Source organism: Schistocerca serialis, chromosome 7 (assembly GCF_023864345.2).
Source record: "Schistocerca serialis cubense isolate TAMUIC-IGC-003099 chromosome 7, iqSchSeri2.2, whole genome shotgun sequence".
NCBI lineage: Eukaryota > Metazoa > Arthropoda > Insecta > Orthoptera > Acrididae > Schistocerca > Schistocerca serialis.
In genome coordinates, this window is record NC_064644.1 from 149,405,264 (window position 1) to 149,430,200 (window position 24,937).

The following is a 24,937-nucleotide window of genomic DNA, read 5'->3' on the forward strand; positions in this document are numbered from 1 at the left end:
CAGCAGAACTAGTACAGTCGAAAGGGCAGATGTAACTAAATGTGCTAGATTTAAAGGAAATAAATTATGAGAAGAAAAGCTGAATAACACAGTAAAATAATTATTAGCCTAAGAAGAAACTGAATGAATTCGGTTCTCACAGTCAAGCAGCTTGCTCTGTCCTTCAGGGTGAGTGAAGCAGTACAAAGGGTCTTTCACAGTCTTTAACTGCAACGATTACGGATGATTAATCAAGTCATGGGGAACAACTTTTACTAGAGACGCTGACGCTAGATGTATTATTATTGCTTCTGCCCCCGACCAGTACCAGGTATACAGTGTATGTTATCTATATTGCAATCATCTTTTCCACGTGGAAGGAGATGGGTGAAGCAAAATAAACCTCCTGACTCTTCTATTTCTCTGCTTAGAGACATTGTTAGGATATCCTAATTGAAAATAACTTGCTCAATTTACTGGCGTAGGTAGCATACAGTCAGCAGACCCTCCTAGTTCGGCGAAATATCCTCGTCCCAGGGGCAGCGAGGTCACTAAAAAGACTTCTTCATGGAACAGTTCGAAGCACAGGCACTGGACTCGGCGACTTGCAAACGTAAGGTGTGGTACAGGTACGTCGATGATACTTCCGTGGTGTGGAGCCATGGTGAAGAACAGCTTGGTGACTTCCTAAGACACTTGAACAGCCTCCATGCCAACATAACATTTACCATAGAAGTAGAAAAGGACAAGAAACTGCCATTTCTAGATGTGCTGGTCACAAGGGACGGCGAAAACCTGGGGCACAGCGTGTATCGAAAACCGACACACACGGACCGATACCTGCACAAACTGTCAAACCACCACCCGAGCCAGAAAAGAGGCATGGTCAGTACGCTCGTAACGAGAACAGGACGAATATGTGAGCCGCAACACGTCGAACGAGAAATGCAACGCCTGGAAACTGTCCTGAGGAGCAATGGGTACTCCACAAATTATATTAGAAGTGTAACAGAGCCAAACACTCGGCGAAGTAAGGAACCAGAAAAAGAAATTTCGGGTACGGCCTTTCTGCCATACATTCCCAGAGTAACGGACAGAATCGGCCGTATATTGCGCCAACATGGCGTAAAGACGATTTTCAAACCGACAAAGAAGATCAAAGAGTGTCTTAGATCGGCGAAGGAAAAAAAAGAGACCCACTTGCAATGTCGGGAATATACCGTATACCAAGCACATGCGGAAAAGTTTATGTCGGAATGACTGGACGATCCATTAACACCAGGATCAAAGAGCATAAGCGACATTGCAGGTTGGGGCAGGTGGAGAAATCGGCAGCGGCAGAGCACGCACTGGATGAGACCGAGCACGAAATACAATTCGCTGATACGGAAGTTCTGGCTGTAGCGAAGCACTGTCACACGCGCATGTTCAGAGAAGCTGTAGAAATACAAAAACACGCGAACAGTTTGAACAAGAAAGAGGAAAGCATTAAGGTAAACGGATCCTGGCTTCCTGTACTGCAGCGAACGACCGTCGCAGGTAGCAAGAGGAGAACCGCACCGGAAATGACCGGGGAGAAGCCCTCGGACGTTGGCGCGCCAGGTACATATAGCCTGCGGCCGCGAGCTCGGCTCCAGTTCACCACCGGCAGTGGAGGGTGAAGCTTTGACAATGCCAGCCACTCGCGCTGGCGAAACGTCAGAAAAATCATTAGATGAACATCGGCCGAAGAACCCGAGACAGAAGCCAACAGGCAGTTTGTCAAGCACCAAGATAATATAAACTTTCGCTGTGTACGAACGAACATCAATCATGTTGTTCATAGGTAAGCTCAGGATGACCAATGAAGAGCAACAAAATGGAACGTAGAATGTCGTCGACGTACCGCTGTGCTGTACGGGTGTCGCAGATAACAATCAAAGAGGTCCTGTTGTGGAACGAAATGGCACCCCAGACAGTCAGTCCTGGTTATCCTGTCGTACGGCAGGCTACAATAATGTTGGTATCCAGCCATTGTCTGAGGCGTCTGCAGACACGTCTTCGCTGGTAATCGAGACTGTTCGAAGCGGGACTCGTAAATGAAGACAGTTCTACTCCAGGCAATGGGATTCCAGGCCGAAGACACATCTGGAGACAGCTGTGGGGCACCAAGATACCAAGCTGACTGTCGCCCTCCACCGGCACATCATCCAGGATTGATGGCCTCGGGTACCATTTCCTTTCATCGCAAGACCCTTTGGTTGTCACCAGCGGCATCCTTTAGCACAGCGGTATGTTGATGATATTCTACTCCCCATTTTATTCTCCTCATGGCAAGCCATCCCAGGCTTATATTTCAGCAAGACAATGCTCACACGTACACGGCCAGAGTTTCTGTTAATAGTCTTGATACTTGCAGAATCGTATCCAGCGAGATCACCGGATCCTTCCTAGTTGAGAACATGTGGAGCATTATGGGCAGGACCCTCCTACCTACTCAGGTTTTTGGCGATCTAACGATCCAGAATGACAGAATTTGGCCCGATATCCGTAGGGGAACGTCCAACAGGTCTACCAATAACTTCCAGGCCGAATAACTGATTGCATTAGGGCCAGGAGTTAATGACTTGCCCAAGTTTTCAAGGTCTTTGTCCTGAATAAATCATCAATTTTTTCTGTAATTGTAATCATTTGTTTTTCTGTTTTCCTACTGCCTTTTGAGCTGCATTCTTTTTGATTGTCTGGATATGCACTTTTGATTCAAATCTTTTGTGTTCCCTCGTATTCCCTTTCCTAATTTGTATATCTTTGGATTTACGGCAGATTTTCCTATCCCACTATCTTGAATTATCTCTAATATGAACCACCAAATGAAATGTGCAGTACTATTTATGATTTAATTATTAAACCATGCTTTTTATGAGTCGTACTGTTGAGGCGTTATGGAGTACAGTAATGTAATTTTAAATTTGATAGTGTTTAGAATTTATGGGAGTCAGTGAACTAAAGTTTTTCGTTTCCACAAGGCTGTGAGTGTAGAGATTCAACTGTGTGAAATGTTTCTCTTTGGGCGCGCCAGCTTTCTTGAAGCGTGACAATGGCGCCAGTGATCACGACACCGCTACGGGCGAAACACGACTGGTGTGAGCATCGCCGCCATCGTCGACGAGGAATTAGCGGCAGACGCGGCGTGCGCCGAGTGGCTCCGCCGTAAAGATAACACCACGACCGCCAACGAGCCAGAGGGCGAGAGGGCGAGCGGGCGAGCGGGCGGCACTTGAGCTCTCGATTGCGGGCGCAAGTTGCCCGAGATGGGTGTAGCGTGCCGCCCCGATGTTTATTATATGGTAATCTCATGCGGCGCATGCAAATCTCAAATGGGCCTAATTTCTGGAACACGGCGCCAGTTAGCGCCTTCATTCGTGGCGCCTCATTAGACGGGCATCCGGCAGGGGCGCTGGCAAAGAACTTTGACTCATTACCGCCGAGAGTGCTGGTGGAGGATCCGCATTCGTATCAGGAGCGAATAAAGGCTTCCCGCTGTTCCGAGAGTGAAGAGCCGACTGTCCCGCTGGCATGAAGTACGCCAATTCATAATACAGAGTATTTCAAAAGTAGTCATGCTATTTCATAACGCCATATCTTCTATGGACGTTGCCCCGTGGTTTGACGATTTAATGAACTGTTAATTAAGTCAGTAAATTTTTTTTATCCGTTGTTTTCTGTCGTATTGATTCGGCATCGGACTATTTGTAGACAGCGTTACCTGACACCTCACTAGCGAGATACTCGTATCACTGCAATAACTATCATGGGCGTGTACCTATGTGATACGTGTCTCCTCAGTATGTTGTTGTCACTCTTCAGTATAATTGACTCACTGAACGTAATATGTTGAAAAGTGGTCTTTAAATTGAACAAAAAAATGGTTCAAATGGCTCTGAGCCCTATGGGACGTACCATCTGTGGTCATTAGTCCCCTAGAACTTAGAACTACTTAAACCTAACTAACCTAAGGACATCACACACATCCATGCCCGAGGCAGGATTCGAAACTGCGACCGTAGCAGTCGCGCGGTTCCGGACTGAGCGTAAATTGACCAATCTGGTCAGTTAGTTACATGTTTCATAGATCATTTGAACGTTTTTTTTAATATTGAAATGATGTGGAACGAGTCTGTTTAATGGATGTCTGTATGTGAAATCTTATGGGACTTAACTGCTAAGGGCATCAGTCCCTAAGCTTACAAACTACTTAACCTAAATTATCCTAAGCAAAAACACACACACCCATGCCCGAGGGAGGATTCGAACCCCCCGGGACCAGCCGCACAGCGCCTCAGACTGCTCGGCTAATCCCGCGCGGCTTAATAATGTTAAAACCAAGAAACACCGTTTTATTTTAGTTCTACTCATGTGACAATACTTAAGAAATTCTTTTACTAGCTACCAGTTTTGCAGCAGAAATGAATGAGAAGTAGTTACTCAGGAGAAATGATTGTAACTTAAATTCAAAACTTGATTTGCTAACTGTCAGGCATTATATGTTATTGTGTAAAAGATCAAAGATTATTGCTGTTGCATACTGAAGTGGTTTCCGACCCACTGACAGTTTCAATAATGGCTATTAAAAATCGTTTTTCCCGTTGGTGTTTTAGGTGTGCACATCACTGTTGTCCTCGAATTGTAATGGATAATTTACGAAGAATTTCATTAGCAAATATATATGTTGTGATAGTGCAGTTAAAATGCTTTAATCCTTGAAGAAGTTCGTACATGATGACTGCAGGGGAACACCGTATACTATTCCTACTGCTCGCTTGTGTACTGTTTATAACTTGGTTTCGAAGAGATGACTTACCCCAGACTGCTATACCACAAGACTTCGTTGAGCGGAAATACGTAAAATATCTCAAGATGTTAATTTGTTTGTTTCCAAGAGTACAAATTTCACGAAAAGCAGAAGTAGCTGAACTCAACTGTATGAGCAGCTGAGTATACGCTTCTTCCAGTTCAAGGTCTCATCAGTATTGGCACCCAAAAATTTGCAGGATTCTACCCCGTTTGTTGACTACTGTTTATCTCCTACGTCAACTGTTGGTATGAATCTATCTGTTCCATCGAATGGAATATAATGTTTGTGATTTCTTTTTAATTTAGGGATAATATATTTTCAGAGAATGACTTAATAATTTTTTGAAAATGTTCGCTAACAATCTCTTCTGTAGCTTTATCCCTAATGGAATTTATTATAACACCACTGCTGTCTGAAAAAAAAACTGCTTGTTGAATGTTAAGTGGAACATCAGTGACGTAATGAGGAGTCGGAGTGGACCCAAAATTTTACCTTGAGAGTGTACCCTTGTAGTTGCTCTCCAGGTACTAAAATTTTCTCTCCTGGCATTATCTGGATTACTCGCACAACCTTTTGCATTGGTTTTTTTCAGTATGATTCAAACTAGCAGTGCATCACCATTTCCAGAAAACTTGAGTTTTTCTTAAGAGATTAACATGATTTATACACCAACTGGTGATATCTTGTTACTTAAGGCTTTTATTATTTGATGAGTGAATGTATGACTAGCAGTCTCACTTGGGATTAACAATGTGTTAATTATGTTTTTCCTTCAAGAAAAAGTCTCCATGCCGATTTAAACTCTACTGAGAAGACATGACCACACACATTATTAATATTTTCGGGTGAGTATTCCTTGTCCTTTTTGATCCTGTTCGGTAACCGTGATAACATTCTTACTGTTCCACATTGGACTGGGTCGGTTTAAGGATGGAGCGGCATAAGTGGTCGCTTTGGCCGATAAGCTGAATGGGGCCCCAGAGGCACCCCCATTAAAATTTGCACGCCGAGTGTAACACGTTAGTTGCGACAACATGTCATTTCCACTGTACTGTGTTTAGAGACCAAGGAATGGTACCTAAAGTATGAGGAAGAGACTGAAAGCGGAGGGTGGTGGCAAATTATAAGTAATTCATATGAATATACAGAGGAGGAGACCCGAAATGACATGTCTCTAATCGGGAAAAATTTTCTCTAACCGGTACTGGACAACAACCATGGAATAAATTCTGTTTGTCATATTTACACCACCTACTGCACATCCCGACTCGAACGCGTTCACCCAATAAGCCGCCCTCTAGGAGAAACGGTTGCCTTTCCTGCATGAGCCAGAAACGCTCACGCCTCTCCCTAACCGACCTGGAACCCCGCACTATATGGGGTTTTTGGTCCAGGGGAAATCGCTAAGGATAAGATTTGATACATCGTAGCGGTGTCGATATCTGTACCCTTTCGTATACACGAATGAAAGAAGAAACTTGAAGTCAGTGCCAACTTATGCAAAGGAATACAAAGCTTTTATTTTGAAAATAAGTGTCTAATTTTAAAGGTGAATATCTCGTGTGCATGCGAATGCAACGTTGGAGAACATTTCAGAAATTCCCCATTACTCTGTTATCAAGGTATTATTTTATAAAAAATTTCTCTATGAATATACACCAGAAGATGCAACTTAAAAGTTGTGAATCGGTTGTGTGAGACTCTAACGAACTTCAAATACAAATATTGGGAACTATTGGACTTTTCCTTTAGTATTATACCATCATAGCTTTGACACCTGTATGTCATCATCTATGGTATACGGTATGACTTGTCAATTAACTATGTATAACTTCAGAAATAAGTCTGGGATTAAAGTTTTTATTTAACTTTTAGATATTAAACGTACACCACACGGACGTCAACAACTCGTACACATTTTTCGTGCTATTGTCGGAGACCATCAGTGACTACATCACATTCCACTACCAACAATATTTCAGTAAAGATTCACACACATCGTTTAAGGGCTATAGCTGTTCCTACAGCCTAGTCGTGATCAACAGTCCATAAGTAAATCTTGATCGATAGCTCTGACGCACATATCGTCCCAGAAACCTGTGCCAATTGATAATGTCTAGGTTGTCAAAACGGCTGTAGCCATGAAATAATGTTTGTGAACCTTTACTGAAATATACTTAATAGATGATAGACCAGTTCATTCCATAATTTTACGAGTGTATCTGGAGCTACCGAGTTATCTGCAGTGGCTATTCGGCGTTGCAGTTCACCAGAGTTGTTGGCAAGGGAGGAGATTACACGAATTATTCCCCCCTCCCCACCCCCTCACCCCCAAAAAAATAAAGTAATACTTGTTGTGAAAATAGGCGCCATTGGAGGCCATCGATGCAATGCGATACCCATACGCCTCCTGCGCTGTAGTAGGTACAGTGCCGTAGTCCAGATGCAAATCACGTCCGGATTTCTAACTGAAATACAACCTTTTGAAACGGATGACGCAAAACACAGTTTGTTGTTACGTTACCACTGTTACAAAGTGACGCACACAGGGTAATAAACGAACGGGGATCTAGCTACATCTGGGAGACCCCTGCAAGCAACCATAAGAAACTCCTTCCGAATAGACGGCAGAGGTCCCAAAGGTACCGACCGATCGCCGTGTCATCCTCAGTCGACAAGGGTCCCTGGATGCGGACATGGACAGGCGTGGGATCAGCACACCGTCCCCCGGCAGCTGGCAGTCTTCGTAACCGGGAGCCGCTATTACTCGGTCAAATAGCTCCTCAACTGGCATCACGAGGATAAGAGCAGAGCAGTAGGTCAACATCGCATAGTGGCCCTAATAGTGATCCATCCAAGTGCCAACCACGCCCAGCAGTGCTTAACTTTGGTAATGGGATAGGAACCGGCACACCCACTGCCGCATGACCGTTGACAACCGTATGAAGAGGCAATTTAAAATTAGTGCCGAGGCAACCCTTTGATTCCGAAGCGTATGCTACGATTCACCTCAAATTTTTATCTCCATTCATCTTAAAAAAAATAGTCACATGAAATCGAATTAAGCATTTTGAGGTTCCCTGTATACCAGCGTCAGCTACGACGAGCAATTTTCTTTGTTTTTATTCCAGATGTGCCTATTGGCTTTAGTTCTGAACGCTACCGATTTCGAGAACTGATGGCCTCATTATACGATACACGAATCAATCGAGATCCGAAATTTGTGCTGTCTCATACAATCATGTACGTCCCAGATGGTTTTGATAAACAGTGGAACTATAAAACTGACAAATGGTCTACCCTGCTGTGATGAAACAGGAAAATTTAATTAATCGCTCAAGCTTATTTACTGAAAAAGTTTTGTGTATCAATTTTTGTTACGAAACTCAATATTCTGTTGTGTGAAATCGTCTGTAAATGACCAGAAATGAGTTATTTTTAAATGCAAATTAAGTTAATAACTCGTAAATTTTTTCCTTCCCCCGCATTACGAAATGTTGTGGAAATTTTTCATGGAACAAGTGACTAATTTACGAACTAACTTCAATCGCTTATCTAACTGCTTGAAAATGATTTGATAATAGTACTATACATCTACAAGAGGGAAATGTGAGACGCTTTGCGACACCAGACATTCAAGGACTGTAATTTTAATATCTCTGACGGGAGATTACTGCCTTTAAGATAAATGACCGCATACGTTCCAATACAGCAGCAGCTGCTCCGGTTTCGCAGTTTGTAAACTTTATCTGCAAAACCGCACCTGAAGATACTTCATAAGTAAAGCAAGTGAAACACTTTACTCTCCAATTTCGTATCACAGAGAAAAAATGAAATGAAGGAAAATGTGCCACCACTATATTTTTAACAGCAATATAAAAAGATATAATATGAAAAAAATTATCAAGAGAATTGTGATTTACACAAAAGGTGCGCAACGTTCCACGCAGCGTACACGCAGCGTATGCTCAAGAACCTCACGCCCAACTTAAATTTTACCTCAAAGACCATACATAAAGACACTTATGTAAACTATTGTACCACCCGAATTTTCTTCACGCAGTTTGAAATTTATATGCGTACTCTGCTTAAAAACTTTGGAGATATTAATTACTAACTCCTTTTCTGTCTCATACTTAACGCAATTGAGGACAGTTTTACGCCAGACGTGTTTATTTTTTATTGACAAAGTATCTTAAGTGTGATTCCACAGATATTGCATACATAATGTGTCTTGTATACGCCATAACCAAAATACCATCACCTATTATTTGAAATGCGTTTGGTTTCATATTATCCTAAATTACAGTAAGTATAAGACAGAAAAAATAGTAATTTACGTATAATGGCGACTGTGGAAGATGGCCATCCAAAGGAGTGTACGAAGTAACTATTTAAGTTCCTAACAGTACGATAAATAAATGTCTTTTACTAACGTTCTCCCGATTTATAGCTCTTTTCTAAATGAATGTCATGTTTTATTACTTTCAATTCATATCTTTCGATTTCATGTCTTGAGGACACATTTGTATTAAACAGGCTAAAGCGAAAACCAAGAAAATTTCTAAAGCTAGATACACCTCTAAGGAAGTGAATACTGGGCTGTACTGTTAAATAAAGAGTTGCATGTTTGCTTTCCTTACACTAACGTTGTTTACCTTACATGTGTAGTGTAAGGTATGATAGGAAAGTAGCCGTGCAGGGGCCGTAGAGTCGAGAAGCGGTACGCTGATGAGGCAAAACCACCGTGATCATTGAGGCAATGCTCCCATGGACGCACCAGGTTGAAGATACTTGTTTGGTAAAACGTCGTGTCCTGCTGCGTGAAGAAGTCTGTAACTGCCTGCTGCACATCTACGTCCGACGGGAAGAGTCGACCATTCGAGGCCTTCATTAAGTGACTGAAGGTCTGATAATCATAATGGGGAGAGATAATGACTGTAGGATGGGTGCTCGAATGTCTCCCACTAGATTTGGCGTAAGTTCCACGTTGCAACATTTACTATATGGGGACTTGTTTTATCATGAACTTGGTTCATCGTTCGGTAACAGTCGTTTTCGACGTACATGCTGCCCCATACGAGTAGACGTTCTATATTCTCCGATGGAAGTTTGCCGGTGTTGCTATACACCCTGTGGAAGGCGCCTTGCAACAGTCGCCGAAAGGTCGGAATTTTATTGATGACAATGCGGCCTCAAATCAAGAAGAATTATATTGACTACAACAGAAAGTTGGTTCTGTTCTGATGCATTTGGTAATACAATCACCATTTTCACGTTTCCCCACTTACCGCACCGAGGTCGGGAAGACACGAATGCCACACTACTAACTTGCCAATATATCGGTGCTCATATGCGCGCACTGGCGTCGCGCTGTGTTGCATATACAGTGCAGCAATGCCATTAGACGTAAAATTTCTGAATAACCCTTATATTTTCGCGTGTTTCATCACTTAAATCAAATATATACTACAGGTAAGTTGTAATACTTTTTGACCACAATGTATGTAGCAACATTTGTCCTGCTTGCTGCCGCTGAAGTTGTGTAGAAGAGTTAGAAATAGTTTATCGTCTGCGAAGGAAAAATATAACGTTACTGGCTGGGAAATTTACACGTATCGGTAGCAGTCACGAACCTCTGATGAATATCTGGCGTTGCTAAAATATACCTGTCAAGACTTCCGGAAAGTTTCCCCACTTCATTAATATTTAATGCGCTGTTTCTGTTTCCAGTGAAGTTGCTGATAAGGGAGAAATATGCTGTTACCTAACTATGGGAATTATTGGTTTTTCGATTCGTCCCTGGCGGCCTTTTTCTAAAACAGTATTTCAATTGAACAGACTGGTTGCTGCCGTGGTTTACAATCGTATCAATCTAGTATGGGACTACGTCACAAATTTTGGTCATTATGTCTTTTTTCTGATGATTTCCAGCCTTAACATCGTTCGCAAACACTGAGAATACCGAATAAAAATTTAGCGGGAAATAGGTAAATTTACTTATACCATTTATGCGCATTATTTGAGAAGAAACGTATCTATTTAATTAGTGTCTAATACAAATTGATACAAGGAAGAGTGTTCATGCAGTCGTAGTGTCACTCGTTCAGTCATAACATATGTGCATAAATGTAGCTCAACAGTCATGAGGGAAAAACGAAAGAGAGACTTTCATGAGTGTTCAAAGGATTTACGAATGAAGTGATCAAACCGAATGGCCTTACAAGTACCGACTTGCAGTCTAGAGCTAATTTTCAAGCCTAAGCCTTTATAAGGGATACCAAAACTAACACGAAGCTCTGATTTCGTAACAATGCAAGGATTTATGTACACACGCGCTTATTTTATCGACTAAACTTCCATTTACACCCCGTAAAATTACGGGACTTTTCAAAAATCATTCATATGACTGGTCAGAGAAGTGTCTATTACTCTGATAAGGCGTATTCTGCAACGGTGCTGGAACTCTGGGAATAAGAGCTGGTGATCCCGTAAGATATGATAAAAGTTTTAACCAACAACTTACATTGTTTCATATAATTCGATTTAGACTGTCAAATCTAGTCGCTATTGCGAGAAATCAACTGGAATGCAAAACTCTCTCGTAACAAACATTTTGTTCGTTTCTAAGACATCTTAACACAACGAAATAAAAAAACTTGTACTTACGCAGTATTCAATTGAGGAAACAATGTGTACTAATAAAATTACTACAAGATTCAGTGTTTTCTGTTCATAGAATATCGATTGTATCAGGTAAGTGCAACCTAATGTCCGTCAGAACCAAATTGCTTAATCATACTCATCTTCTAAATAGTTTTTGTCTTCAGATCACGTGTCTCACAGATGCATTCCATCCTTCCCAGACACAAATGAAGCTTTGTTTTCAAAAACGTTATTTAGTTCGCTAAAACTTAGGTACCGAATGTCATCTGATTATATTCTAATATTGCAGACAAACAAACGATTCATAAAATTCTTTTTGAAACGATAACCTGTTAGAAAACAATTTAAGATACCATTTTCGACTAGATATTGCCTCATTTACATTCAAATATGGACTGAACAAGCATTTTCAGTGTTTATTAACGTTAAAATAAAAAAGTACAATCGAATGCAATAAAAAATGGTTCAAATGGCTCTGAGCACTATGGGACTTAACATCTTAGGTCATCAGTCCCCTAAAACTTAGAACTACTTAAACCTAACTAACCTAAGGACACCACACAACACTCAGCCATCACGAGGCAGAGAAAATCCCTGACCCCGCCGGGAATCGAACCCGGGAACCCAGGCGTGGGAAGCGAGAACGCTACCGCACGACCACGAGATGCGGGCGAATGCAGTACAAGATCGTTTTTGATAATTTGTAACTTCCAGGAAGTATGTGATATTAAAGAACTAAACATAATATGCATAGTGATGCGATGTAAAAATTCCTGTATACAAACCCACGATTTCTTCAAATCCGTTAAACTAACTGTTTGAAATTACCTGACAGTCAAACGTTCAATTTAAGCGCAAAATAATTAACGGTTATTTTACAGACGCTTTCTTCAGGCAGTCCTCTCTCTCTCTCTCTCTCTCTCTCTCTCTCTCTCTCCCTCCCTCTCTCTCTCTCTCTCTCTCTCTCTCTCTCTCTCTCTCTCTCTCTCAAAGATAAATGAAACATCTTAAAACCACTATAATCAATTGTTTTGATAATTTTTATGTTTTCAGTGTTGATGAGGGTGACAGGTATAATCAACATAATAAGGAAAGACGGTTTCTTGACATCAAACGTACGGACGAACACTGGAGTCCAGCATATCAGACATCATTGTTTTATAGTATACTCGAAGTTCATAATTTATTTCGAATTCGCTTTGTAATAGAATTCATGCTGCTGAAGTCGACTGCCAACTAATGTTACCTAGAGCAGTCAGAGCCAACTTATAAAAAAAAGGCAATATCATAAAGTATAATTCCGCACTATCAGGATTTCACAGGAGATTAGTTACCATTAAGAAAATGCTAGCGTAGTATGAAATGGCGCTATAGGGACACATACATAAAATATGGAGACGGACAAAAAATGTACCCTGCAATGTGACGACATGAATCAGGATACGTTATATGACGTATGAATTGATGAATCCAATATGCTTGGGGACATTAAATTTACTTTTACGTTTACAACCAAACAATATAATTCTACGTTACATGATTTTGAGTAATTCGAAGTTTATATCCAGTATCTACTGTGTTTGGAACGTAGGGATAACTGAGTGTTCACATGCCTCGTTACGCACTGGCGCCTAGTTACCTGTCTTTATACATCCCTTATGTGGGCCGTAGTACAAACGTAGAAAATTTGGTAGTTTTCTTTCTCGAATAAGAGTTATAACGTTATTCCTTTAAATCTGTACTGCTTTTCTTCTAAAGTTTTCAGTTAATGTTTACCATATTTTCGGACGTATCGAACACAGCTTTCATGGCCACTCATGTGCGTCTCTGATAACATCTGATGCCTGCTTGACATATTTCCTGCTAGCTAAGAGTGTCAAACACTGTATATAAACTGAATACCAGCACGCTGTTCCCTTTCGGATTCGACACAGCCGCCCAGAATTCTCACCAGTAATCTAATTTTCCTATTAACCAGTTTAGTTATGGATCTAGTGTATTCCTTCCATTTCGCATTGTTTTCTTTGTGCATCTAAATCTGACCGTCAAAGTATCCCTTTACAGGGTGTCCCAGGTGCAATGATCAGTATTTAGGGATATGACACGCAGGATCAGTGTGCTAAACATGTGGACTAAAATGCATATCTTAAGACATATGAGCATTTCCGCATCTTCGACACTATAACACAAATAGCTTCTACTGCAAGATCTTTGTTTTCCGTATTTTGGTAGGAGGCAGTATGGACAAAAACAAGAAAATATGTTTCGTAAGCATGATCTCTGAAATGCATTGAACATGCTCGTAGCTGTTAAGGTATGCATTTTAGAGTCCATGTCTACAGTAAGTTTTTTTTCAGAATGATCGGTGCTGTCATATCTGACGATGTGACAGTCTCCAGCAGTTTACTAGTAATATCACAATCGATTAATGTTCGGTTATTTCCCTTTGTCATGGATATCATTTAAAGACAAAGACTTGAATTAAAACTGAGAGACCAGTTAGCTGTAACTTTTTTTAAAAAAATTAACTTTTTCTTGTTGTGTTCTATCAAGGAATGTGCTAGAAACTTTAAGACAAAATGCAATGAGACAATTTCAGTCAATAGAGAAATATACAAGGCTGCTTTCACGGCCAGTGTTTGAGTTCATGGTGAGTTTTACGGGCATTAGACCGTGGTACACGTTATAGTTCTCTGCCACTGCAGCAGACACCAGAAGAAGCTACAACAGCTTAGAAAGCATCTGTTACACGAAACAAGCTCAAAAAGTCAACGTCGGCGTGACGCCGTAAACAGCGATGTCATGATATTATGAACCGATCGTTGCATGAATGCGTATAAACAGTTCGGCTTGCTGAGCTTGTTTGAGATTGTAGCTGCTTTCTAAGTCATTGTAGCCTATGATTATGTCTTCAGCACCGGAAGACAAAATGTCAGGGAAATATGGCTTGGAGCAGGTTCAAGTACGCGTCAGACAAACATCATCAACGACAATTCTGAATGCTTGGTGCTCCGCGTCTTCTAAATATTTGATAAAGGGCATCTCCTACACGTAGTGAGCTGCACCTAAAATGTGTGATAGGTAAAGAAGGACAATTCTGATTGCTTGGTGCTTCGTACCTTTGCGCTGAGTATCAATATCTTCAGCTTCCGAAAGACCTCCCTATCACAACATGTTCTCTATCAACAACGCAATAGATTTCTCTAATAAATGTTATACGCATTTACAGAAAGTAGTTGGATGTTTAATATTAAGTAATGCTGTATTAATTGAATAATAAGTGTTATCTTAGATGTATCTGTAAGTTACATTTTACGCCATTTTATAAATTAATCATTCAGTGTCGATGTTTTAAGCATCGATGTTTTAGGGCCAATATTAACGACCATCAAAATTTAGAATGGAATTATAAATTCTAATTCAGCAGCGTGACTTTCCATGATCGAATATCCCCTGGATGTGATAATGATTAAATGCTCGTTAAGTGTGTGTATTTCCCTATATGAGAAAGTGAACCAGCGTTGGAATTAAAGACAATGTGACTGGGGCGATGTCTCCAAACTGTGGGGAGTGTTGTACACTATCCAGAGACTCACAATTTCAACAGTATTTTTTGGATCTCTGCACACTTCGTAACATCGTTTTCGAGAATCCTCTTGTATTCAAATTCGCTCATGATCCCAGCTATGCATATTGGTCCCCCAGTGCCTGATGAAGCCAAACCATCAAGCTGCTGCATCCATGTTTACTTTACTACCATGTTCTTAGGTTACCTTTCTGTAATTGGTAGCCTCCAAACTGTACCACGTCCATTACCCTTGTGTAGGCAGAAACTGCCCTTGTCCGACCAGAGAACGTGATCTCAAAATTTTGTTGGTTACATCACACACTAGTTAGCAAATTCAACTTGCGTTTTTTGACTTACGCGACTGACATGGTTTCCTCTCAGGAACACGGCAACTGTAGCCGGCATTATTTAAGACCCGTTCAGCTATGCTTGAGTGGACCACACTGCCAGAATATGGTTCAAGGCTTCCTCTAATTTCAGATGCCATCACCTTTGGATTTCGCTTCAGACTTTTTATTATTTGCTTCCTGTCTGTAGTAGTAAGCTTAGAAGGAGCGGCACGGTTCGGTTTATTCACAACACTATTAGTCTCTTTGAAGCGCTGAATGGTGCAGAACACCGTAGATCAGCTTCTGTCGAATGCACTGGCTATTTCGGAGTGCCATTTGTTTTGATTGTACAGATCAATTACAACATTTCTCTCTTCAGCCGTTGTCTCGTTACCTTTACCCCCAGTTTTAATTGTGGACGCTTACAATTACACCACAATAGCGAGCTACTGTTGCGAGGAACAGTATGGATGTAACGGACATGACAGCTGTGAGGCGGAGGCAAAAAGCATGCCTCAAATATTGTGTCTCTCCATTCGTCTGGATGCGTTGGAAAACGTATGTTGTTATATAAGTGAGAGCGCGTGATAAATATAGTACATACAGTGTGAGAAATACACAAATTATCATATTTTAAGTATAGTTTCTGAGGCAGACGACGGGAAAATTTATACGTTTAAAAATTCAACACTACTGGATAAATATTGTCTTCTTAATAATATATACAATGTATAGTATTATAGTATTTAAATACTTCTGTCGGAATCTGTATGCAACGCAAGTCTTTTGAGAATCCGGCTGTTTGCTTCCAAATGACAACAGTGCCCTAAATTCAATCAAAGCATCCACGAAGTTTGGTGCAGCCTCTACCTCGGCTACTGTTGACTGCGATTTTGGAGAAGTATTTGTGTTATTTGTACTCAAATGTTTTTTAGTCCAGTCTTTGATCACAATATCAATTCCTTAGACGATGATCGGTTTCAGTCCGTAGTGACCATCCTCAGATCTTTTTTACACCATTAATTGAAAAGGCCATAATGGAATCGTCAAAACATAGAAATATAATCAGCACAGTATCATGGAAACATCCAAATACAATCAGCACAGCATCGGCACATAGACCATGTCGCAGTTGGTGTTATTTGTACTATTTATTTACAATATTTGCCTCTTCCGCCATTGTCTCGTTACCTTTATGCCCCCTTTCATGAGTACGCCAAAACTGCGAGCAATTATTGCGAGGGATAGTACGAATACAACTAATGTATGATGGGGGGCATAAATCACGAATCGAATTATGCGTCTCTCTACTGGTCTGGGTATGTTTGAAAGCTTATGACGTACTATAAATGGGACCGCAGGATAAATAAAGCATCGATTACGTGATGAATACGTCAGTTAAGAGATTTGAAGTGTGGGAGGGGCGATCAGTAGATAATGCGACACTTCTTTTACGAAAACATTCATTTCATTCAGAATTCCCACACAACATTATTCTCCACTCCTTTGGCTACAAAACCTATTTTTCAACATAATTTTCTTTCAATGTGACGGTCTTACACCATTTCGCTGGGAGAGCCTGTATGTCCGCATGGAGCCATCCTACCCGTCGACGTGGGAGCGAAATCTTGCCGCATCAATATCCACCCCATCACCTTCTACTGCTTCCCGCAGACTGCATCCTTCACTGGGGCAACCAGATTGTAGTCGGGAGATCTGAGATCTGGGCTGTAGCGTGAATGAGGAAGAACAGTCTAAGGAAGCCTCTGTCTGTGGTGCGCAGACTTGTGCGCGACCTTGGTTTGGCGGGGAGCAGGAAAAGTTCATTTCCTTTTTTGTGGCGACGAACACGCTGAGGTCGTTTCTTCAGTCTCATGAAGGTAGCGCAGTACACTTAAGAGTTGATGGTTGTATAATGAGAGAGAACATTACTTTTGCTTGGATCTCACCTGCAATACAACCGTAGTTGTGAAAGCTACTTTTATACCCCTATACCTGACTGAACTCAATGAAAGCACAGGGGCTGAAGTGGGAATTTTCCACTATGTCCTACACGTAACTGTTGTAACACCGAAACTGATCGAGAAAAAAAGTGTTACTTGTTTATTGTTCCTGAGGCACAAAATGGTAACGGTTATACGTTTATAAATTAAACACTACTAAATAAATATCGAATTTTTTTATAATACGTACAATGTAGAGTACTGTAAGTTTCGAATACTTCTGTCAGCCTCCGCGTATAAACGTCAGTCTTATTACGTTTGCAAATGACACCGCTGGCCTAGATTCAGTCAAAGCGGCCATGGCGTTCGACGCAGCCTCCACTTCGACCACGTCGGGTCGATGCCGCCGGACTCTCCAGAGTCGCCTGTCAAGAGGGAGACAGGTGTCTATCGCTTGTTACCAGCGCCTCTGCTCCTCTCGCGTCCCACACGCTGACGAGATCTCTGGCAGTGACAGCTTCCAGCGACATTGTGCTGCTGTCCTTAAACGCGCTCAACATTTCAGCTTGTGGCTCGTGAGGCGTCGCGTTGTTCTCTTTCAATCGTTTATATATTTTTCATTTCCAACTACTGGTCATCATAACCGAGATGGCTAAGCCACTGTTGTACAGCTGCGCCTGACTAGGTGGTAACCATTCAGTCATGGGGACGTGATAAATTTTCGTCCGTAGCATTTGTGCTGCAAGGAGAAGAGATGTGTCGGAGTACAGTTCTGAATCATTAGATAACGCACTGATGTCCAGTGTTAAAGTCCTAATCTCTCCGACCACAAATACAAATACATGGTGTAAACGATAAATGTTTACATTGTACGACAATGATGTTGCCTTCTGTCGGAGGGTGGTGTCACTTTGGCATCACCATTAGTCTTCTCTTCACGGGAACAAGTTCCGGGGAATTAAACTTCTCCCAGCGGCTTGGCCGACCTCATCTCGGTCCTCTCATTGCGGGTTCATTTTAGCTTGTTTGCGTATTGGGCACTGCCTCTATAGCCATTGCCATTTGTTAAGTATGACCCCCCACCATTTTGTGCTCTTTGACATCAAAATTTGACGTTCACTATTTCCTGACTGAGTGCCCCTTTTTTAACTGCTTGCGTTCCAGTGTATTAATGCCGTCTGAGTTATCCCCCGCGTCGTCTTTTTTATCCGTCGTAACAATATGGTGATGGACATTTTATCTTTGTTTCGGAACATCCACTGTCTCTATGGCGTATTTTTGGACCTTCCTTCAAGACGAAGCCCTCGTTTTTAGCTCTCTTTCCTTCCGTTGTTTGGGCTTCACGTGCAGTCGCTTTTATATTTTTTTACTTATTAGTGTTCTAAGGTTGTGACACTGGCTCTTATGACCTCAGTTGTTTCTGCCCGCAAAAAAATAAAAAATAAAAAAGCAGTGGTATAGACAACGTCTAGAGCGACACTAGTGGACTACAAAATCGAAAAAATACCTCAAATTGGCCCAGGAAAACAATATAAGCTGCAGCATATACGCTTCGCAGGAGATTTTCAGAAATCTCTTGCTCTGTTCGCACAACCTATTAGTCATAGAGAAAAAAATGAATAGGACCATTTGAATCTGAAATATAATGTGATTTGCTTTTGGGAGGGGATGCGTTTTCGCTAGAGACCATGGATTTCGAATTATTAAAGACAATCTCCAAATCTGACCTCCAAACGCACCCTCACCACCATATCACTCCCCCCCCCCCTGCCCCCCCCTCCCCACCAAGCTCCTAAACAGTTCAAATATTAGCGACTACACGAATTATAAGGGACGATCAAAAACATTCCGTTCCAAGGCCGTACAGTCCAGATTCGATGTACCAATCAGGCAAAAACGCCATGAGCTCTGAGGCATTATCCCACCCACGCACCACGTTGATTATACCAGTTTGGTATAACAGCGTCACCTGCTGCTTGGAGAAGTCTGTAACTGCTTGCTTCACACCCTCGTCCGACAGGAACCGCCGATCATTCTAGATCTTTTCTAAGGGACCGAAGCCGTGATAACAAGTATGGGGAGATCAAGACTATAACACCAGTGATCGAGCGTCTTCCACTTAAATAGGCGTAACTACTGCGTTACGACTAATGGAATCCCAGATCGATCGGCGTCTTGTGTCGAATCGCGACAAGTACGGAACCTGGCGCATCATACCACAATGGCCGTCTTCCAATAAAATTTGAAATTATTTTGGTCTCCCTGCTTCAAATGATTTTTCATCGCGATTATAAACTTCTCGTTGTTTTTCTACTAACGGAGCTGTGGACGAAACACTATTTGTATTTATGGAAATCTTTCTGTGCAAAAAAGTGTCATAATATGTTAATTACCAGCATGTTGCCATACACATCAATTATTAATTTACACATGCCCTAGAAACTTTTTCGTTTTGTATTTTTCAAGAGTCTTGAATCAGCTAACTAAAATTGGTACCATTATTTTAATCGTTGTGATTGTAGTTAAGTGTCATGGTTATTCATCAATATACTTGAAGAGAGTTAGCCACAGGAGTGCGTTAGCGAAGCACTACAAGGTCGTAATTGGAGCCCAACTGACCTGTAAGAATTTTGGATATTTAAAAGTTTCTTGGCCATTAAATAGACAACAAAGGTAAAAACAGCATGACACAACGAAGATACTGAGTACAACTACGATTAGGTATATTCACGGATCGTCTGTTGTGAGGCCATAGCGCAACTGCGCCTTGATGTCAGTACGGAGGTGATGATGTGCTAGTTGTCCTAGTGTGAGATTTACTTAATCATATAAAAATATAAGCATTTAAATTTTAATTTGAAAAACTGATGTGATACAGTCTACATATTCCAGTTCCTATGACTTTAGGTGATAAGAAGAGGTGACGAGAATAACAAAGACTGGAGCTAATATGATTGTAGCTTCATCCAGTGTAGAAAGGAATAGTAAGGAAAAACGAAAGACAGCTGAACGCTTTTAAATGTGCATTCCTATACTCGATAGCGATTTACAGTATAAAATTCCTAAAGGCAACCTACATTTTGACTAATACTGATTCAGTGGCGCCAACGTGAACTGATGTTTGACTAAGAAGCTAGATTCGGCGCCTATCTTGAGAGTTTCAAGCTAAATTTAATTAAGATTCTTTGTACGGGAAGTTGTTTTCGGCGTTTACTTTCGCAGCAGACGCTGTTAACTTTTAATAGGATCAAGTTCTGTTGCCGGATTTGGACCAAGTTTGCTCTCAGCAGCATCCGCTTAAACGCTCTCGTACATGATGTTCCTTGAATGTCGATCAACTCTCCGGTGCAGATTCATTGTGCGTGACTGAGCTCCATTCACAGTTTGAGAAGATTGGAGAAACGTTTTACGACGACTCACTCTTGGAACATGATACGTACGACACGTAGCACTGTACTTTTTCTATTAGTGGGTTTGCTATTTTAGGTTGGCTTAGTGTTCTCCAACTAACGTAAGAAGAAGCTCACTGTGGATCTAACTAAAGTAAAACAAGTTTATTCCGCTAGTCACCAATTGAAGTTTTGTAATGTTGCCGCCCAGGGAAATGAGTTCTAGGAAAATGAAAATTGGGAATCTAATCAGAAGGGCATCTGTATGTTAATAGTTCGCAAACAAACAACACCGTTTGGGCCGGCCGAGTGGCCGAGCGGTTCTAGGCACTACAATCTGGAACCGCGCGACCGCTACGGTCGCAGGTTCGAATCCTCCTTCGAGCACGGATGTGTGTGATGTCCTTAGATTAGTTAAGTTTAAGTAGCTCTAAGTTCTAGAGGACTGATGACCTCAGAAGTTAAGTCCCATAGTGCTAAGAGCCATTTTTGAACACGGTTTGGTAACAGCGACGACCTGTAGCTTTGCCGTTAGCTATTTCAAGCTGACATGATTTAGGATCTTCTGATCCCGTCTTTATGTCAGGTAAATTGATAGTGATCGAAATTATAACATCACGACCTGGGTAGTTTTCCGTTCTTACCGACCCATAGGCCATTGTTGGTTTCCAGTACGGCTATTTTTTTTTGTTTATTTATTTGGTCGTAAAAACTTTGGAGGGAGGGGGGGGGGGGGGGGGGGGAGCCGCGTGTTGGTGGTGAATATCGCGGTAGTAGCTGATGCAAGCGTTCAAACGTGAATGCTAATTTCTTAAGCAAAATCATATTATCCACAGCTCGGTCTTGAACTGTGCGATGCGGGTAACAAACTCGTTTCGACTCGGGTGCAACCAGTTCACATACTATAATGAAGTAAGTGGCAACACTTAAGCTAATGTGTGATTTTGCTTCATAATTATTCATTTCGCTTCAGAAAACAAGTTCTTCTAGCAATTATTCTTGCATGAAACTACTTCATGTTTTACCACATTGAGCCGGCTATCAAATGGCAATTTTTCACTAACAAGGGGAGGCCGCCAATTGTGAAATTCAGATTCAATTCATACTGCGCATAATAAAAGCTCATGGCCAGAGGTGTAATGTGGCAAAGCACCAAGATGCACTTCTCAGCCGTTATCGAGAAAATCGACAGTTAAAATAAACCGTTGCGGTGAAATACTCTCAACGAATGATAATTATCGACAGCGTCGTGGCGCAGCGGTAAGCGCTCGGGGTCGTAATCCGAAAGTCGCGGGATCGAATCTGGCGCCATGCAATTTTTTTTTTTTTAGTATTTGTTTTTTGTTATTCAAATGTGTCTACACACATATATATATATATATATATATATATATATATATATATATATATAGTATTTGTTTTTTGTTATTCAAATGTGTCTACACACACACACACACACACACACACACACACACACACACACACAACACACACACACACACACACACACACACACACACACACACACACACACACACACACACACACACATATATATATATATATATATATATATATATATTATGTTTTCCGCAAACTAAGTTGTATTTTACAAATGTTATTAATTGTCTTCATAATGTTAACCACGTATAGTTGACGGAAGACGTAGAAATGATATTCCGAAACGAATACGTATAGCGTAAGTCAAACGTTCGAATTAGAATAGAGACCCCACGAACACAAATTTGCTGTGGCAGGTATGAAATATAAGCTGCGTTACTCGCTCGTTACACTTGAAGGACAGATGTTGAATGGGCCGAAACGAGCCGCCGCATAAAAGCGTAGTTGCCTGCTAACTTCGAAAGAAGGTAAATGCGGTCCCTAGCGCAACTTATAACATCGTCGAAAATCAGTGCGGACGTGAGAGCTTTAGTACACCCTCTTAAACAAACGGAAATATATATATATATATTTGAATTACAAAAAACTAATAATAAAAAAAAATGTTGCGTGGCGCGAGATTCGATCCGGCGACCTTCGGATTACAAACCCGAGCGCTTACCGCTGCGCCACGACGCTGTAAAATTAGCCGTAGAGAGCATTTCACCACAACGGTTTCTTTTAACTGTCGATTTTCTCGACAACAGCTGAGAAGTGCATCTTGGTGCTTTGCCACATTACACCTCTGGCCATGAGCTTTTATTATGCGCAGTATGAATCGAATCTGAATTTCACAATTGGCGGCCTCCCCTTGTAAGACAGAGAAGCAACAGCATTTCGATATCACTAGTTTCCCGAAATTTTATAAAGGTGCTTAAATTACGTTCCGTCATGACTTAGAAAATATTAACCTCTGTGCCTTTCTTTCTATTGGAAATTGTCAAATACCAATTTCCGAAGCGTGTACGAATACATCAGTGATTTGAGGACCTGAATAACTGGTATCATCTCTAAAGTTACACCAGTTAAATTACATGTACTTAAAGAAGTACGTAGTGAAGTCTCGAAGAACCTTCTAAAGTCTGACATTCACATGTGCCGTAATTCGTTTAGATGTATTACTTAGCACCAGTATGTTAGTCAACCATACCATAACGTTGCTAACCAAAAGCTAAATCTCGGGTAAAAAACTACATTTCTCCAATTCGCAGGAATAGTATAGACTTTCAAATATATTATTATCTGAAACATTTTTTTGACTTTGTAAACGGAGTATTATGTGTCTCTGCAGCTAAGCATATGTTGTATTCACGTTTTCAGATCAATTATGCTGACTGATTCATTAGTTGCAAATGCATCAGGTATCACTTTTGTAACTATAGTGCGAATCAGTGAGTACAATTTGAGCTTCATTCACGTGGTTGTAGTTGGCTGACCTAACGCTGGGTGAAAATGTATGCAGTGTTTTTTTGGTTTTCTATCCACATGTTTGGTGCCGAATTATGTAGTATCCATCCAGCCCATCAACTGTATGAACGATGGCCGGACACTAGCCCTCTGAACCATCGCCAGATTTATAGAATTTGTGACAGATGACATGAAGCAAAAGCTGTTAATAACAAGCAACGTACTTTGAAACAAATAAATATTTGATTAATGTGTCAGTTCCTTTGAAAAAGATAGTTAAATAGACTGTGCTGCACGACTCAGAGTCACTTCGTCTGGATCGGAGTTTTATTGTACATTAATTATTATGTGCACGCAGCTCAGCATCTCATGAGCAGTCGGCGGGAGATTAGTGAATAGTCACTCCTGGTAATCAGGAACAATTCCAGCAAAAATTCACTGTACATATTCCCAAGGACAGATGTCGTACAATTATTGGACAGATGGCACTGGCAGCTCGGCGTCTCGATGAGATGCGTGACCTTGAAGCACGGCAGAACGTCGGTCACTGAATATCAGTAAGCCATCTCTTACGAGCCTCGTTTGAAATAAGTCGGATAGTAGCCAAAATTCTTGTATGAGTTACCCAATTTAATTGTACTGTGTCACATTCTCCTATACACAGTGAGACATCAGCTCTCTTCAGTTTTAGCCACTGATCGGAAATGATGAAAGCAGCCACTGTTCATTCAGATTTCATACTGCCTCTCAGTTTATTGACAAATCTCTTCCACCGCCACGCTTCGTTGGATTATCTCTAGGTTCAAATGGTTCAAATGGCTCTGAGCACTATGGGACTTAACTTCTGAGGTCATCAGTCACCTAGAACTTAGAACTACTTAAATCTAACTAACCTAAGGACATCACACACATCCACGCCCGAGGCAGGATTCGAATCTGCGACCGTAGTGGTCACGTTTCAGACTGTAGCGCCTAGAACCGCTCGGCCACTCCGGCGGGTGATTATCTCTAGGCATTTAAGGAACAATGTTGGTCATTTCCATTGGTTCCCAGTCGCCAGATGTCTTTTGGTACTGGGAATGTGATCTGCATCCAGAATTTTTTATATTCGGATGAGTTGTAATAGCCCCACACGAGGTGCATTGTCCTAATATCTGCTACCACTAACCTGTAAAGCAACTGTGAAAGGGCAAGGAAACAGAAGGCTGTCCTTGGCTACGGAAAGGACTGAGGATGATAAGCTATCGAGAAAGATACATTAGATGATAACGATTTTGTGGCTTCTTTGACGAAGAGATTCGGGGGAACGATGAACGCCTGCCAAGCTAAATGCTGGCCTCACCCACCAAGACGAGCAAAATATGCTGAAAAAGGAAGTGTCC

At 41.3% G+C, this 24,937-nt stretch overlaps 1 protein-coding gene across 1 annotated transcript in view; it reads right to left on the reverse strand.

The window, feature by feature from the left end:
* Positions 1-24,937, reverse strand: part of LOC126412939 (protein O-mannosyl-transferase TMTC1-like) — a 685,657-nt gene that overhangs the window by 322,461 nt on the left and 338,259 nt on the right. The gene's annotated exons all lie outside the window — the stretch shown is intronic.